Below are 16,180 nucleotides of genomic sequence, written 5' to 3' on the forward strand. Positions count from 1 at the left end.
CACAATGAAAACATCACAAGTAATGGCATACACAACACAATAAAACGATATACACTTCTATCCAATACTTACTTCCAATGCATTACTTCGTTGCGCATCAAAGTTTTAATATAGGGCTTTTTTATTCAGCCTGTAGAATACTCGATGCCTAACCCTGGCAGAAAATGTTCAATAAATATTGTTATCACTTTGACTGTCATATCAATCATAGATACATGGCTGACACAATTTCTTATAAAACTCAATGATCAATTTTATTACTTATTTTAAATTTTAACCTGTCAAATAAAATATAGCTTTGTTAATATCTACAAGGTGCGAGTACAAGGTAATTTTTATAAAATCTAATACATTATTAATAAATAAATTGTTCTATTTCTGCGTTACTATTATGAGTATATTGGTGTTTCTCAGTATCAAAAGAATTTCTCAGCATTTTCAAATTAAAAAGCAAATAACAAGTGGAAAAATACATACATACATGATAACTGTTGTTTAATATTCTGTTTATTCCTTTCTCTACGCTGGAAAAAATCCAAACATATTTCTAATTAACCAAAACAAGAAGATATATTAAAAAATATCATTTTAATATTTTATTTTATTGACACAAACGCTCTGATAAGCAAAATGTGCAAATTATGCTTATGGTGTGTGAACATAAGAAAATTTAAAAAATAATTCTTAATTTTTATTTGATTAAATAAATTGCTTTGGTTTTCCTCAATTTGTGTATCGTCAGACCTGAAGAGGATATTTAGGCTGTCATCTTTAGACGGACCACCGTGTATAATATTTATAATTCTATCGCAGAAGCAATGTCACGCAGCGCGAGCCTCGGAGTAAACGTTAGCTCCTGGAAACGGGGGGATAAAGGTGTGAACGTGGTTACACGATGTGTCAGACGACTATAACAAATCGCGTGCAACTGTGTTACATTATCGATTAGCGATAGTGTTAAGTTATTCTGCAAGCGTCGTGTCCACGGGAAAATGATACCGAACCGCGGAAAATTTTTTGGATGTTCGCTTGGTTCCCGTTATGATACCAATTAGTTCGTTTAATTGGGGTTCCATTGTACGCCTCTCGGCGTATCAATCATTGCAATGCGTAACCAATTGATTCTCCATCTGGTTCCAACCGATGGTGACGAGATACGAATCTCTGTTGCAGGTCCTTCTTTGATAAGGTGGTCTTTTATTTAAAAAAAAACCTGTTAAAATTATTCGATTATCGTTGCAAACAATTTTTGTAATTATTGTATTCCACTGTGTGAACTCATTCCCCAAAATCATTCGAACTTACCATTTTACATATTTACCGAGTTGAATGGACATCCCGAAACAATGACTGCAAAAACAATTTGCACAAATCAATACAGTGAATTGTGCACATGACAATGGCGTAAAACACGGAAGTATTCAAATAGCAATTTATGTTAAAATAGTCGCCAAAGGTAAAAGCGACAATTTAATGCGAAAAGCGTAATTATTTTTGTATCAACTTACTAGAAAGAAGAAAGGAACATTTTCAAGATATGTTGAAAACCAAAGTGCATTAGGTTAATTTACCTACTATAATGTTTACAGAAGAGAACAGGAAAGCGAATTTTAAAATTTTCCATAATATAAATTTTTGAAAATTATTACTTGACTGCGCATCTTTATGCAAAATAAAAAATGTCTGCATCGATTGCAAGACACAGAATTGAAATAAAAATTTCTTTCTTCGTTTAATCATCTGATTAAGCTGAAACCGATACGCTGATGTCGTTAAATCTTTTTAATATGTCCACTGCTTTAAATTGTGCTTACCCATTTTTGTTATAAATGCATAAAATTCGCAGTATAATTATTACTTAAAAAAGAGATTATGTTGGGCACAGTTGCTTTTTAAATATTAAATATATTAGAACAAAGAAATAAATAAGACATAATGTTTACACTTATGTCTACACTATATTAAAAATTAAATTATTATGAATAAATAATTAATTTGCTTTTTCCATTTCTATAATGGAAGTGGTACAAAATGTTTGAAAATGTTAAAAACTATACTTTGTAATGGATCATGCAGAAACATATTTAATCTCATTTCACACTAACTTTGCTACATATGTTGAAAAATACAGTTTCCACAGTTGGAAAGGAAAAATCGATCGGTGCTTCTCCTTCACGAATGCAGCCCGAGAAATTTAATTGAAATGGATGATAATAAGTAAAAGTCAATTACACCAATTCCTCGTGATATTAATTTCAATATGCAAAGTAAAATTATTTTTCGCCATTCGTTCGCGCTTTCCCCCATTCTTCTATGAATTTCATGCTCATAATTTCAAATAATTGAATAATTTAATACGACAGTCGTCTTTCCATCATCTTTAACGAGTAGTATATTCATTTTTATGTGTGCTGTATATACACGTGCGATTTCACAAAAGTTACGTAAATATTAAATAATCATCGATCTGGCATATTCATAACACTTTACAGATTATTTTTCAGACATTGATTTTTAAATACAATTTTAAAAGCTCTGTGTAAGTAGCATTAATAATATTCACTGCTCTTGCTCATATATTTGAAATGCCACAGAGAGGATTAATTATTCGAAAGCTTTTCCCAATTTGATTTCAGAGTTATAAACAACTCTCTATATTTTTCGAAGCGTGAAAACAAATTTTTTTGCTTCATATAACTGGAAGCTAATAATCCTCAGAGGAAAGTTGGTTCTATATTACTCTATAAAGATATTGAAAATTAATGTGTTATCAATTATCGTGTTCTTCGAAGATCTTAATGAAAGCACATACATATTGCAATGTGTTCATATGCAAGAAAAATGCATTTACATAATATTTGGCAAGAAATCTCATTCTTTTATATTTTGGAAACTTTGTTTCATTTATACAATAAAAAATTACCATTCTATTTAACTCTTGAACCTTACTCTGTTTGAAGCAATAAATAAATAAATAATAATAATTAAATCTTTAATTAAAAGTGAAGATATACAGAAATTTTGGATAAAACCAATTTTTTATAAAAGTAGAAATTATGTAGAAATTTCATTTCGTAATACTTATTTGATTCAACAATGTTTAATTAATTTTTCAACAATTGCGTCGGTATTACAGTTATTCATTTGTTACTAAAATGAATATAGACAGCACAATACAGACAGTACAATTTATGTCATGAGCATTATTTTATTATTGTTGACGCAATACATAAAGTAACAAAGTAATAAGGTTCAGAAATTGATAATTTGTTACACTTGTTAGAAAATTTTGTATGAGACTCATTGTTGCTTTCGTCTTAATAATTTTTATTTTCTGGTACGGATTAATGTAAATTCTGGAACACAATATTTTAAAAAACTTTGATCCCATCAATATAGATTTCGGTGAGCGGTAAATTCGGTAAACGGTATTGGAATCCGCATTCCCATTTTGAGAGGCCGTAAATTCGTTTGGCTGTCAGTTACAGCTCCAACAACAAAAATTATGCAGTTACGTTTACAGAGAGGCACTAACGGCTACGGAATCTTTGAAAATATGTACATCCCTCAAGAACATTATTCACCAGTTTGATTTCCTACCACAATGTTTGAATGAATTTATTTATTTGAAAACTGCAAGACTTGTTATACAGAAAATCCACGTTTCATTTCTAATAACGCCACTCACCCTTCAACAAATTTTTAACAATATGGACATCACCTTCTTTCTTTTTTGGTTAAATATTGAACAGTCAAATTTGTAATTTTAAGCATTATTTGACCGTAAACGTCGATTTGATAGCGAATCGTAATTACTGATATAACGATTAATATGTACTATTATTAATTGTGGATTACTAATCTGTTCAGACTGATTGCGAATTTACTGACGTAAAAATTAAATGAAAAATTTTCTCTCAAAAGCTTCAAATTCAATTGTTTTACTAGCATCTTCATAATTTTCTAATTATTTAAAATAGAAACGATTAATTCTCTCCAAATATGAATAACTGATGTACAAATGTATTAGCGTAGTAATAAATTGAAAATCATTAAAATATTAATATCATGAACATATTAAGAGAGAAAATACATTTTTATGTCACTCCGGTTTGTTGAAATTCGCTGTCTCTACTCATCAGTATTACTTATTAAATTCATTGCATTCGTTCACAATGAATTCTCCACTTAAACGATGGTGTTTAATTAGTCTTATTAGTTTAATAAGACCTAGAAAACGTATTTTTAAAATTTTCAATATAGGCCCACATAAAAAAGTTGTAAAATGCAACTCTATTATTTTTTCTACAATTCCGATCTATTGCAATTTTTGAAAAAATTTCTTTTCACATCCTATAGTAAACCAATTGCTCTAGCTTCCCAAAAAAGTTCAAATCATATAGTACAATATTAAAATAGTTATCGTTTTTTTAGAGCGTCCGAATATTAATTCGGGTCACTGTACGTCTTTTGTGCTGATATCTATCATCAGTTTGGTGCATGTGCACTAAATTGATTCTTAACTGCATTCTTTTTATAAACGGAGCTGTCTACGCGGTTTAATTATTCTTGATTTCCATCTTACTTCCCTGGCCTGGTTTGTAGTGGTTCGATCCACCCTCCGTTCTATGTATTTGTTTTTTAGTAGGTACCTAACGTTGTCCACACTTGGAGAATGGTAAAACCAGGAATTACTTCCGGTAAATCCTGTTTCGAGCCAAAACATTTATTCAAACTTCTTACTTTCTAATTATGTAAAGTCCAACGAAGATATCTAGCAATGTCCAAAAGTCTTTTCTGCCATCCGTCTTTTTGCCAGCAAGAGAAGTAGGTACATTAGTCATCCAATTTCAGCCCACATTCTCCCGCATTGGTAAAAGAACTTTCTATTACTTTTGAACCTAAATACTCCACCGGGCGTTGCTGTAATATAGACCTAGCCTCGGGATCCAAGTACCGGGCACAAAAGGATTCCCTAAAATATATAAAACATGTCTTTTAGATCTTAGGCATGAAATTAAGAATCTCAAGTGTCTAGTTAAATAAAAGAAATATACTTATTTAACATATATATATACATCTTCTTCAAACTTTAAACACGTCTGACACTTTCAAAATATTATTATTAGACTGCGGATTTTATGCATTTATGAAAAATATGGGTAGGTGCATTTTAAAACAATGAACAAATTTAAAAAATTTTTATAACCCAGTAGTTTCCAAGATTTTCAATGAAATATGACCCCCAACTTTGAGGGCAGTTCTCCGAAAAAGGATTGATTAAATTCGACTTGTGTGTAATTTTAATTAACACTAAACCTACCAAACTTTAAAAATAAGTGGTACATGTTTCCTTTTAAAAGTGACAAGATTGATTTTATTTAGACTTGGTGCGGCTCCTATTGTAATACGCGCTCTACTAAAGATATCTATACAATAATTTCATACGAGAAATCATTTCTAATATTTCAATAATTGAAAAATCAAAAATCTGGAACCGGTCATTCTGATCGGTGGTGGTAGATTTAGTGTTGAATATCAAAAAATCTAAATCAAGATTACTGTAACATCCATAACACATCATGTACCGTTCATCATATACATAGAAACAACCGGGCAATTGATCGTCGTCCCCGCAGGGTTAAATCTTCAATAAAACGCTAGTGTCCGACGTTAGATCACTACAATTCCCAAGTGGAATCAAGAAAAACCAACAGGAGAAAGTGTAGGAATAAGGGGTATTGTAGGGAAAAAGGGGTCGAAGCAAGCGAATCCATAGGATCCCTAAATCTTCCAGCAGAAGTCGGAGAACCGCTCAAAGCAAAGGCGTGAAAGATTAGATTTGAAATATGAACGAGACATCGATATTACGCGCGATTGTAGCACGTGGTGGTTCCCGCGTCCACCGGACCAAGGAGCCTAGTGGACGCAGCTTAGGAGGCCGATCTGCGCAAGCACAGGTGCAAGTTCGAGGGTATAAAGAGGAGAAACCCGAGCCCGCTGCGCGCACTTTGTGCTTCATCTGTCCGTCATTCACGTCGTTGCACGCTCGTTGTTTCGCAGTGATTCGCTCGTTCTTCTTTCGCTCCTCCGCATCCATACGATTAATCGGACTGCACCGGAAGCTGCATCCTCTGCACCCTTCGTTGCACCCTGTGCTGCTTGGAAAATCAACTTAGGCTCGCTCCACCCAAGGTAGGTGCACGAAAATTAATTTCGACCAGGAAATCGTGGATATTTTCGAAAATGTTCGAATCGTTCTCTTGTTTTTCGTGTCGGTCAGAGGTATGGTTCTACGAAGTCAACGCGGCGAGACAACGCGAATAAAGGTGGATACTTTTTGAAAAATGTTGAAAAATATCATTGCCATCTCTTTCGTGGCGATTACTTATAGGTCCTAGGAAGTCAGCACAACGGAACGTGAATAAACGTGAACAACTTTTGGAAAACGTTGAAAAATACAACTGCGATTTTTGCTACTTCTTTCGTGTCGATTAGAAGTCTTAGGAAGTCAGCACAAAGAAACGTGAATAAACGTGAATAACTTTTGGAAAATGTTGAAAACGAAATGCGATTTCTTTCCTGTCGGTTAGAGGTTCTTTGAAGTCAGCACGACGAAACGTGAATAAACGTGGATAACTTTTGGAAAACGTTGAAAAATACAACTGCGATTTTTACCATTTCTTTCGCGTCGATTAGAGGTCTTAGGAAGTCATAACAAAACGTGAATAAACGTGAATAACTTTTGGAAATTGTTAAAAACGAAATGCAATTCTTTTCTGTCGGTTAGAGGAGGTTCTTGGAAGTCAGCACAACAAAACGTGAATAAACGTGGATAACTTTTGGAAAACGTTGAAAAATACAACTGCGATTCTTTTTTCAACTTGGATATTTTTAGGAGAATGTTGAAAAATATAATTGAGATTTCTTTCGTGTCTACTAGAGGTTCTTAGAAGTGAAACACGGATAAGTGTTGACACATTTCGGAAAATGTTGAATACTCTTGAATAATATAACAGCAATTTCTGCGACTTCGTTCGCGTCGATTCCGTGATCCTCACCCCGCAAGGTGAGACCTGGAGAAATTTTTCGGAAAATGTTGAAAAATATTTCTTTGGTATCGAGAGACGGCTGCGGTAGGTGGAGAAAATCGAGAACGATTTTATGTAGATTTTTAGGGGTTTTAAGAGATTGGTGAAAGTGTGGCCACAGTGATCGGATTATTCGCGGCGAATTAATTAGAATGGAGACCGTCCGGTCTCCCGTTTCAAAGGCAGTGTGATTGCGATGTAATCGTAGATGGTGAATGTTGGGAACATTGGTAGAACGTCGTTACTCTTCGTAGATATTATTTCGGGGCAACGCGAGAAGTCGGGACCGGAGGCCGGGAGAGGTGTCTTATTATTCGCCGACTGACCTAGAAAAAGGGCTTTTAGGGGACAGTTTAGAGACGATTGTTGGCAAAACATGCATTAACGGCCGCGAAAGATGTCGGATACTCTCTTTACGGCCTTTGAAGGTTCCTGGGATTTTTCGAGCCGCGTGTTTGCGACGCTTTTCTGCGGAAGAACGATGCGCTATGATGTGCACGAACGAAAATCCGTCAACGATCACAAAGACGGGCTCGAATTCTATCATTTTTAAATGCTTTACGTGTCTATTGCTATGTGGAGGATCAATTCCATTTTCTCGGAATTTTTTATTATAAATGCCTAAATATAATTCCTTCTTCAACGGTCGTATTGTAATTATTCGAACAACTTCTGTTCATTGTCCACTGTTTTCAAAGATATTAGAAAGTGTCACTATTTTATTGCTGAACTAAAAGCATTATTATCGTCACATAAAGAATGTTACCTCAACTGTTGGTTTTTTCTCAATTTACAAACTGTGTGGACAATATCAATTACTTTGATTAGAGTCTAAACTAGACCACTTTTTTATGATACTAAAAAGTGTCATTATTTTATTGCTGTACTGAGAGCATTGTTATATTGTCGTACAATAATTTTGATACCTTCTTTATTTTCCATTTTATAAGTGTGGACAGTATCCGTCACGTTGATTAGAATCTAAACTACTTCCACTATTTTTATGATATTAAAAAGTACAACTATTTTGTCATCGTACTGAAAGTGTTACTATACTGTTGTATAATAATTAGTAGAAGAATTGTATGTGCAACGTCAGTCACTTTCATTAGAATCGGAACTGTTAGCATTCTTTTTGACAATATTCGAAAGTGTTGTTATTTTGTCATTGTATTAAAAGTGTTCCTGTATTATCGTATAATAATTATCAGAACAACTACTGTCCATTTTCGATTTTAAACGCTGCGTGCACTGCGTCAGTCACCTAATTGCCAATATTAAAATATGTCCAAGATACTTGTTTGAAACGATTGAATGCTATAATACAGAGATTCTCAAGGTTACAATTTCTGAAATGTCAAGGTTACAGATGTTTTTTTTTAATGAGGTTCTAGTAACATTTGTTAGTGCATGATCGTTGCACTCTGCTATTCTCTTTGAGAAATATTAAATAATTTATGATCGAATCTGTTGGTTCAGTAAATACTTTAACTTTGATATCGAGTGGTACTGGCGGTACAACGTTTACCTTCTTAAAGTTGATGCTCGGAAGAACGGCCTCAACCTGAACACAAACATTTACTCGATGTTATAATTTAAATATTTCCTGAACTAACATTCCCCGATCATTAATACTTTAATACCCCTTTTTCTGTAAAGAATAACATTCTGCAACGATTAAAGCTATTTATGTACCTTGATTGGAAAAAATGACGACCTCGAGATTTCGAAAAATATAATCTTTGGACCAGAAATCGTCTCTTTAACCAAAAATTATTTTTTTTCAAGAAACGTAGCACTGAAAATAACAAGAAAGGTTCAGTTTGCATTTTTTAAAAATTGTAACATGGAATAAAAATAAATTGGTATTGAATATACCACCATCAAAATTATCGTACAGCGAAACTGAATTACTGTTTTCTCAAAGTGGTAAGGGAATTCGACGTACACGCGCACATGATTCTGCAATTTCAGGAAATGATGAAGTTGTTGGAAAAGGTGAATGCTAGATAGCAACAAGAGAGAACAGGTTCCATGGATTTTTAAAACGCAGGATGTTTACGATTAATTTATGGCTCGAACTCGTGGATTCTTCTCCACAAGTGAAAATAACGTGTGTGATGATAACTCACATAGACGTTGCACATTATTTACTTACACGGTGGAAATATCGTTTTTATTTCGCGGAACTATCGCTCGTAAAGTGTTCTCGGTTCAAAGGAGATTTAAGAGTCAGGTTACGTTCGTGCACGTTTCATTTAATTTAAGCGTGTAATTGGTTAATTGTAGTCTGCTTTATTAAGCCTGGAAATCGCGTTTGCAGTCCGCCAGAGTGTCGCTGTTTAAAAATTCTCTAAACTTTCTTTGTATGTTACGACTTTAATCAGATTATTTCATTAATTCACGAAGGGCGCAAATTGCTTCATATTTTTTATTTTTGGCTACGTCATTTTAATTACGTCACAGTAATTTATTTGAGCTGTTTGTATTATTTCTTTGTATTGCACACTTGAAAGTAAGTACAAATCTCGTTAAAGATAAGTAAACAATTTCTACTAATATGAAGGCCTATTAAAATAATATAAAATTGTTCGAAATACAATGAGTTTTCTTTAGAAAATTTCGAGCATTAATATTTGTCGTACATTAGTATAAATCTCATTGAAAACAAGTAAACAATTTCCAGTAACACTAAAGTCTATTACACACATATTAAAGTCTATTGGATATAGAACTGTTAGAAATTCATTTTCTTTATAAAATTATTTAATAAACCGATTCACAGACTAATTCTATTATCTTTCGTAATAAACTTGATCCTCTTAAACTGTAGAAACATTTAAAGAATTGAAGACTACTATCATGTTTAGCTCATTAAAATGATGAAGCAAAGAAACAAACATCTACGTACGTCTCTCTTGTCTCTCGTAATTGGTGCGCACAATTTATATGTCGCACAAAAATTCGCCAATAATAAATATTTAGCTTGATTATGATTTTTCGATGTTCTCGAGGGTCGAACTTGATACAGGCTATTTCTATTTCGCGTTTCCTCGCTTAATTGCACTCGACTGTCTCTGAAAATAAGGAAATACTTAGACCAGCCAGCGGTTGTTGTTTTTCCGCAGCTTCAATTACATCGAGTACCTCGACGGTTGTCTTAAGGTGCCGCGATATCGGAGAAACTTAACATGTTTGGAAATACCGCATACTTTCGCCGAACGAAAACTTCTCCGCGAATTCCTCCGAGCGGAGGCGGCAATCTCTTCCGAAGATTTTTTTCCCCTCGAACAGGAATTTTGATCGATTAAGAACACCGTACTAAACGAAGCGTTAATTTCGCAATTTTCAGGTTTTACGATCAGCCTGCGCAGTTTATTAACTTTGTTGTCGCTTCTCGAGCCGGGACATTGCATTCTCTCATTGCAATTCTACTTGAATTGCAAAATTCCCCAGAAGTTGTATTGCTTATTAATCAAGTTGCAATTTCTGTAATTTTGAAAACTTGTATGCTTCCGAAGGGACATGTTTAATCAATCGAAATTGATTTCTTTCACAGCCATTTCTTTTCATGCTTTTACATTTTGTAATTGTTACGAAGGTACATGTTTGATCAATCGGAATATTTTTTTTCACAGCCATTTCTTTTCATGCTTTTACATTTTGTAATTGTTACGAAGGGACATGTTTGATCAATCGAAATTGATTTTTTTTCACAGTCACTACTTTTTAAGCTTTCATTTTTTGGAATTGTTACGGACATGTTTAATCCATCGGAATAATTGACTTTGTTCGCGTATGTCATACTGGCTTTACAATAATTTTTCAAGCTTTTATACTTTGGTATTGTTTCCTTTGATTTCGTTTATTCGCGAAACGCTTTAATATTACGGATTATATTAACACGAAAAGAGTGGGTGATAATTGGTTGTGCGCAGTTCATAATGCAAAATGAAATATCATTTAATAAAGAAGGAGAACGAAAAATAAAATGGGCAACGATAAGTGCAATTATTATAACTAGACTGCGGATCTTTATGCATTTATAGCAAAATTGAGTAGATGAAATTCAAAATTGTAGACAAATCTTAGAAATTGAAAATGTATATACTAATGATTTTTCATCTATTAAAATTATTAAGGGAAGAAATAACATTCTGTTTGGTTTCTATCCCTCGGAATCGATACACACAATTTTTATTTTGCATAAAGCTCCGCAGTCTAATTACAACTATTCTTAAAATAATCAATTTGAGATCAAATATGCAATTAACGACAGTATTAATAGTGTAAAAGTTTATACTGAAACTTATACTAAGAATATACATATATTGAAAATAATATTTGAATGAATTTGTGTGTATTTATTGTGAAATATTTCAATACGATTTGTTTTAGATTCCATAACATGTATGATATAGTTGTCTAATATAATTATTAACGAATTAAGCGAGTGAACAAGTGAATGAATTTCTAGTCAAATTTAAATTGACTGTAATAAATTATTTTACACGTTATTGTTAACTCTAAAAACAAACGTAGTACATTTTTCCAAGGAATCTGAGTGCATTGTTTTTAATTGCTCATCAAAATTACAAGAGTGTATTTATTAAAAGTGTTCTACTAAATGATAATTTTTAATCATTAACCAAGAAGCACTCTCACAATTTCAGTGTGTGTACGTATGTGACATAAAGCGTTCTGAAAAAGATGGCTTCTCCATGGTACAGAGATCTTTATTTACAATAATACTTTGTTCTTAAGTGCCAATAATTCTCTCAAAGGTCTCCATTGTAAAGCACACACGTACTGACGTTACTGGGTCCCGATTGATTTCTGATAGTCCCGCATAATTTTGCTGTTCACAAAAGACTGACATTGTTTCTACCCCTGTTTCAAAATTCTATAAGATATAATCAATATCACAGCTGAAATTGTTGCAGCACCGAAACGCTGTAATTCTATTACAAATTCGCCTTATTGAAATGTAAAACCGCTGCGTAGATTTTACAACAGAATCGTGAATTCTATGTGAACAACGAGCAAATATCATAGTTTTGTTGTTTATCCGTGCATATTCAGCCTCGAATACATACATATAATTCTGAACCGTCCATAACACCGTTTGTTTGGTTGGTAAATTCTAGAGAATCCATTTTAAGCTCTTGTTAATGAAAAATGGAATTCCATTTTGGAGAAACGTACGTTTAGGTTTGTTTTAGTCTTGCTTAACTTTTTTCGTGTTCATGCTACGACTGCAAAGAGAGACTTATTTTTCTTCAATTACGTTGATAACAAGGTTCGCTAGTTTCTACAGTATTAAATGAATAAGAGATGAAAACAATGAAAAGGATTAAATTCAAAGATTTAAAATACGTCAAAGTGCATTCGTTATTAAGATGAAACGAATGTTTCCATTTGAAATTCAACTACGTGAAAAGTTGTAACAAAGGATTAATTAATAATTATTAATTTTAAATAAAGAATTTTTGGGTTAGCCATGTTCCTTTTAATGTAAGTACACAATTCGTGCCAATTACGTGTAACTACAGTCGCTAAAATGTTGGCCAGAAGCCAGCCAACCTACGATTTATTATAAACTTCGTTATACACATAATGTGACAAATTATCATTTACAGTAACGGAGGTGTGCTGTTATCAATTTCAAATTTTGTAATTTAGTATCTAGGTGCGTTCGTATTTTCCGCATAAAACTGTCAAAATTAGGTTTAACATTTAGGAAAATGGGGCCAACCCTGATTTCGACTGTTTTATCTCGTCAAGGTCATCACTGTGAATGTTGCTGCCAAGGTTTCAGATCAGGGTCGCTGATAATATTAAAAAAGTTTTAGTCAAAAGTGTATCATTTTCTAGACACTATTACCATTTCAGAAAATCATTCCTAAAATGCTAACGAAATTAAAAATTATTATTCAATTTATTTTTTCACTTTCCCTGTCTATAATCCAACATAACCTAACCTCGTTTCTAATTAAGCATCAGTTAAAGTGGTATTCTGGTTGAAAGATACTCTTTAATCAACCACAATTAAAAATGGATTTTCTCTTTGAGCTGGCATATTGCCTGTACATTTACCAAAACTGGAATAAAATGAACAACACATGAGACGGTAATGTGCAATTAAATTAAAATGCATAAAAGGTGGTAATACTGCAAATGAGTGAAGAAAACGCTACAAGTTGAACATCTATTTCGAGTCAGATTGGCCTAAGACTTCGCGCAGGGGTTGAATTGTTCGGTCACTCGCTTGGTCTTTCCTTCTTCGATGTTAATGATCGCCAAGACACGAAAGTTTGATAAAGGAACGCCCCTTTCATGTTGTCTCCTATGCGGCCAATCAATTTAATTCCTCCTCTACGTGTGTGCATTTTTTTCGTTCGTTCTCTCTGTCACGGCAAACCGCTGTATCGTTACGATATAAATAGTGCCCGGTTGAATGTCATGCGCTGCTTAGCTAGACGGTTTTTTATTTATTTTTTTTTTCGATGTTTTACAGTTTCGAAGTTGCATTGACCGTGCACTTTACGAGCACGCCGCGTTCATTGCATAGTTGCGCGACCCTGCTGCAAAATAATAACTTAACTCCCGGACGCGGCGCGAATAAAAAGTCAAATTTGGTGGCGAGCCCTCCGGTGAAAAGGGGGGGGGGATTGCTTTGTTCGGAGCAACATTCCGCGTTAGCAAAAGTTTCGATGTTGTAAATCAGCTTTGCCGACGCGCCGCGCCATTTCTCTGTGAACGCATAAGAAATTAAAACGCGTTGCAGCTTTTCGGACTTGGACGCGTAACGTGCTTCCGAAAACCGAAGAAAGTCTTTGCAGTGTTCGAATATTTACTTTTGCTTTAAACATTTGCGTGATGATGGCTTGGTGTACGGTGGCCAACAACGTGCTTACTAGGGTTTGTCGGTTTTTAAAAGAAAATTATGCAATTCGGAAACCGGTTTTAAATTTATACATAACACTGATATATTAATCCGCTATAATGATAAGCAAAAAGTACACAGCAAGTTATATATACCAGAGAAATAATGTAAGAGAAATAAAGAAATGTGTCCAAGATAGTTGGATTTGATAGTTAAACGATTGAATGCTATAACATTTTTTAATGAGGTCCTAGTAACATTTGTTAATGCATGCTCTCTACTGTACGAAATAGAAGCTTAAAAATCTTCTTTTACAGAATGATCCCAAACGAAATGATTAGATTACGTGTACGAGTCACATATAATTTTCAACTACTTCGACATAGTAAAATTCGCTCGAACTAAAATTTTTAAAACATTATTTCGTTATTTTTAAAACATTATTTCAGACAAAACACCCGGAATGTTTCGTTTCAAATAGAATGTCAAGGCGTTATAACAATGTTTAACACTTTATCTACCGGAAGCTTACTCAACCGGAGGCTTTTCAATAATTGTGCTGTACGCAAAGAAGCTAAAAAATCTGCATAATCTATACTGTACTACTATATTTCCATTAGATCGACAGAAACAATACAACATTGTACATTACGCAAAGTGTTCGATCTCCAAGGAAGGAAATTGCCATTCTTCATCCTCTTTACTCAGTTTACTCCATCCGCAGTGGTACCGGTACAATGCAGGACATCTGCGTAAAAACGAAGGAGTGATCCTCCTCAAGAACTTCCCTCGACTACTTCCTTTATTTTCGGACAATCATTTATGCCCGCCGATGATCATTTAAACACTGACGAACTCGAGTCTTTCGGTATAATAACTGGGTAACTTTTAAACGGAGCAGTTTCTATGCAGCCGCGATTTCTTCGCTCGATGCGAATCGGTCTTTAAATGTCCTTCTTCTGTGGAATTTTGTAGGCGCTTCGAATCACACTCGTCGTTGGACCGATAAATATATCTCAGCTTTTTCAAATCTTACCGACCGTTCTGGTTTTGGTATTATTTTTAGCGCGGTTAAATGAAAATTAGCCTTTTTGGGTCCCGCATTACTAGACTGCGGATCTTTATGCATTTATAGAAAAATAGAGTAGATGAAATTTAAAATTGTTGGAAAATTTAAAAAATTGAAAATCCCAATGTACAATTTCTCCTCTATTACAATCATTAAGGGAAGAAATAACTTTCAGTTTGGTTTCTATTTCTTGCAATCGATGCAGATAATTTTTATTTTGCATAAAGATCCGCAGTCTGCTAATTACCTTTGTGCTTCCGTGTTCGTGTGCACTGGAAAATTATGAACTTAAAGGGGTAGACTCGTTTCTAGGATTGCAAGGTTTTTCAGGTAGATAAAACATCAATCTAGGCCGCAATCGCCCTCAAAGCTCCTATTTTTACGTTTACGAGGTGTAATTTGCATTATTCGGCAGCATGTAGCTGTCGCAGATTTATGAAAATAGCTACAAGCGCAGCTTTATAAAAATAGCCACGTGCGCAGCTTTATGCTTGCGAATAATGAAAATTACGCCTCGTAAACGTAGAAATAGGACTTTTGAGGGCGATTGCGGCCTAGATTGATCTTTCATGTAACGCTTTTGACTATTGAAAAACCCCATCTTAGCATTATCGAGAAATGAGAAGGCGCATCCCCCACACTTACAACCCTGGAAACGAGCGTCTATCCCCTTAAACTGTGCCTTTGTGACACGTATGGACGTATGTAGGTATACAATATATGAAACAGATTGACATAAAAAGTAAATGAAATAAAGGACATTAAAACTTTGATGTTTAAAATGAATATCTTCTGGTAGCATAGTTACTGACCAGCAATTAGGACGTGTTTATAGGTTAATTTATTGAATGTATCTTAAACACTTGCTTCTTACAACAAAATTTTGATTAAAATCTACTAAATATTGATGTTAATATTGACCTAACCCAGACCTTTAGAATAAATGTGGGCATTTAACAAATGCGACCTTCTTTCTTTAGAACATTATGAACGATGAAACAGTACTTATTAGCAGCTTTGAGAAAATTTAAAAGATTGAGAAACGTACATATGTCATATGATCATTAACCCCTTGCTTTACAATATCGTGTCCGACTCGTGATGAAGATTCTGGACAGATTTTGATAAAAATGT

The 16,180-nt window shown here is 33.9% G+C and overlaps 1 protein-coding gene and 1 long non-coding RNA gene across 2 annotated transcripts in view; one reads left to right on the plus strand and one right to left on the minus strand.

Moving 5' to 3' along the window:
* Positions 1 to 534: 534 nt before the first annotated feature.
* On the minus strand, positions 535 to 7,766 carry LOC143215841 (uncharacterized). The gene is made up of 3 exons (XR_013010461.1): positions 4,744 to 7,766; positions 1,306 to 1,350; positions 535 to 1,213 (listed from the first exon to the last, which is right to left on the minus strand). It is a non-coding gene; the product is annotated as an uncharacterized LOC143215841 (long non-coding RNA).
* The window catches only part of Scp2 (Sarcoplasmic calcium-binding protein 2), an 86,504-nt gene continuing 76,322 nt past the window's right edge, over positions 5,999 to 16,180 (plus strand). The window contains exon 1 of the mRNA XM_076438403.1: positions 5,999 to 6,195. The gene's annotated coding sequence lies outside the window, so the exon portion shown is untranslated. The remainder of the gene's footprint in view (positions 6,196 to 16,180) is intronic.

This window comes from Lasioglossum baleicum, chromosome 14 (assembly GCF_051020765.1).
Source record: "Lasioglossum baleicum chromosome 14, iyLasBale1, whole genome shotgun sequence".
NCBI classification, from domain to species: Eukaryota; Metazoa; Arthropoda; class Insecta; order Hymenoptera; family Halictidae; genus Lasioglossum; species Lasioglossum baleicum.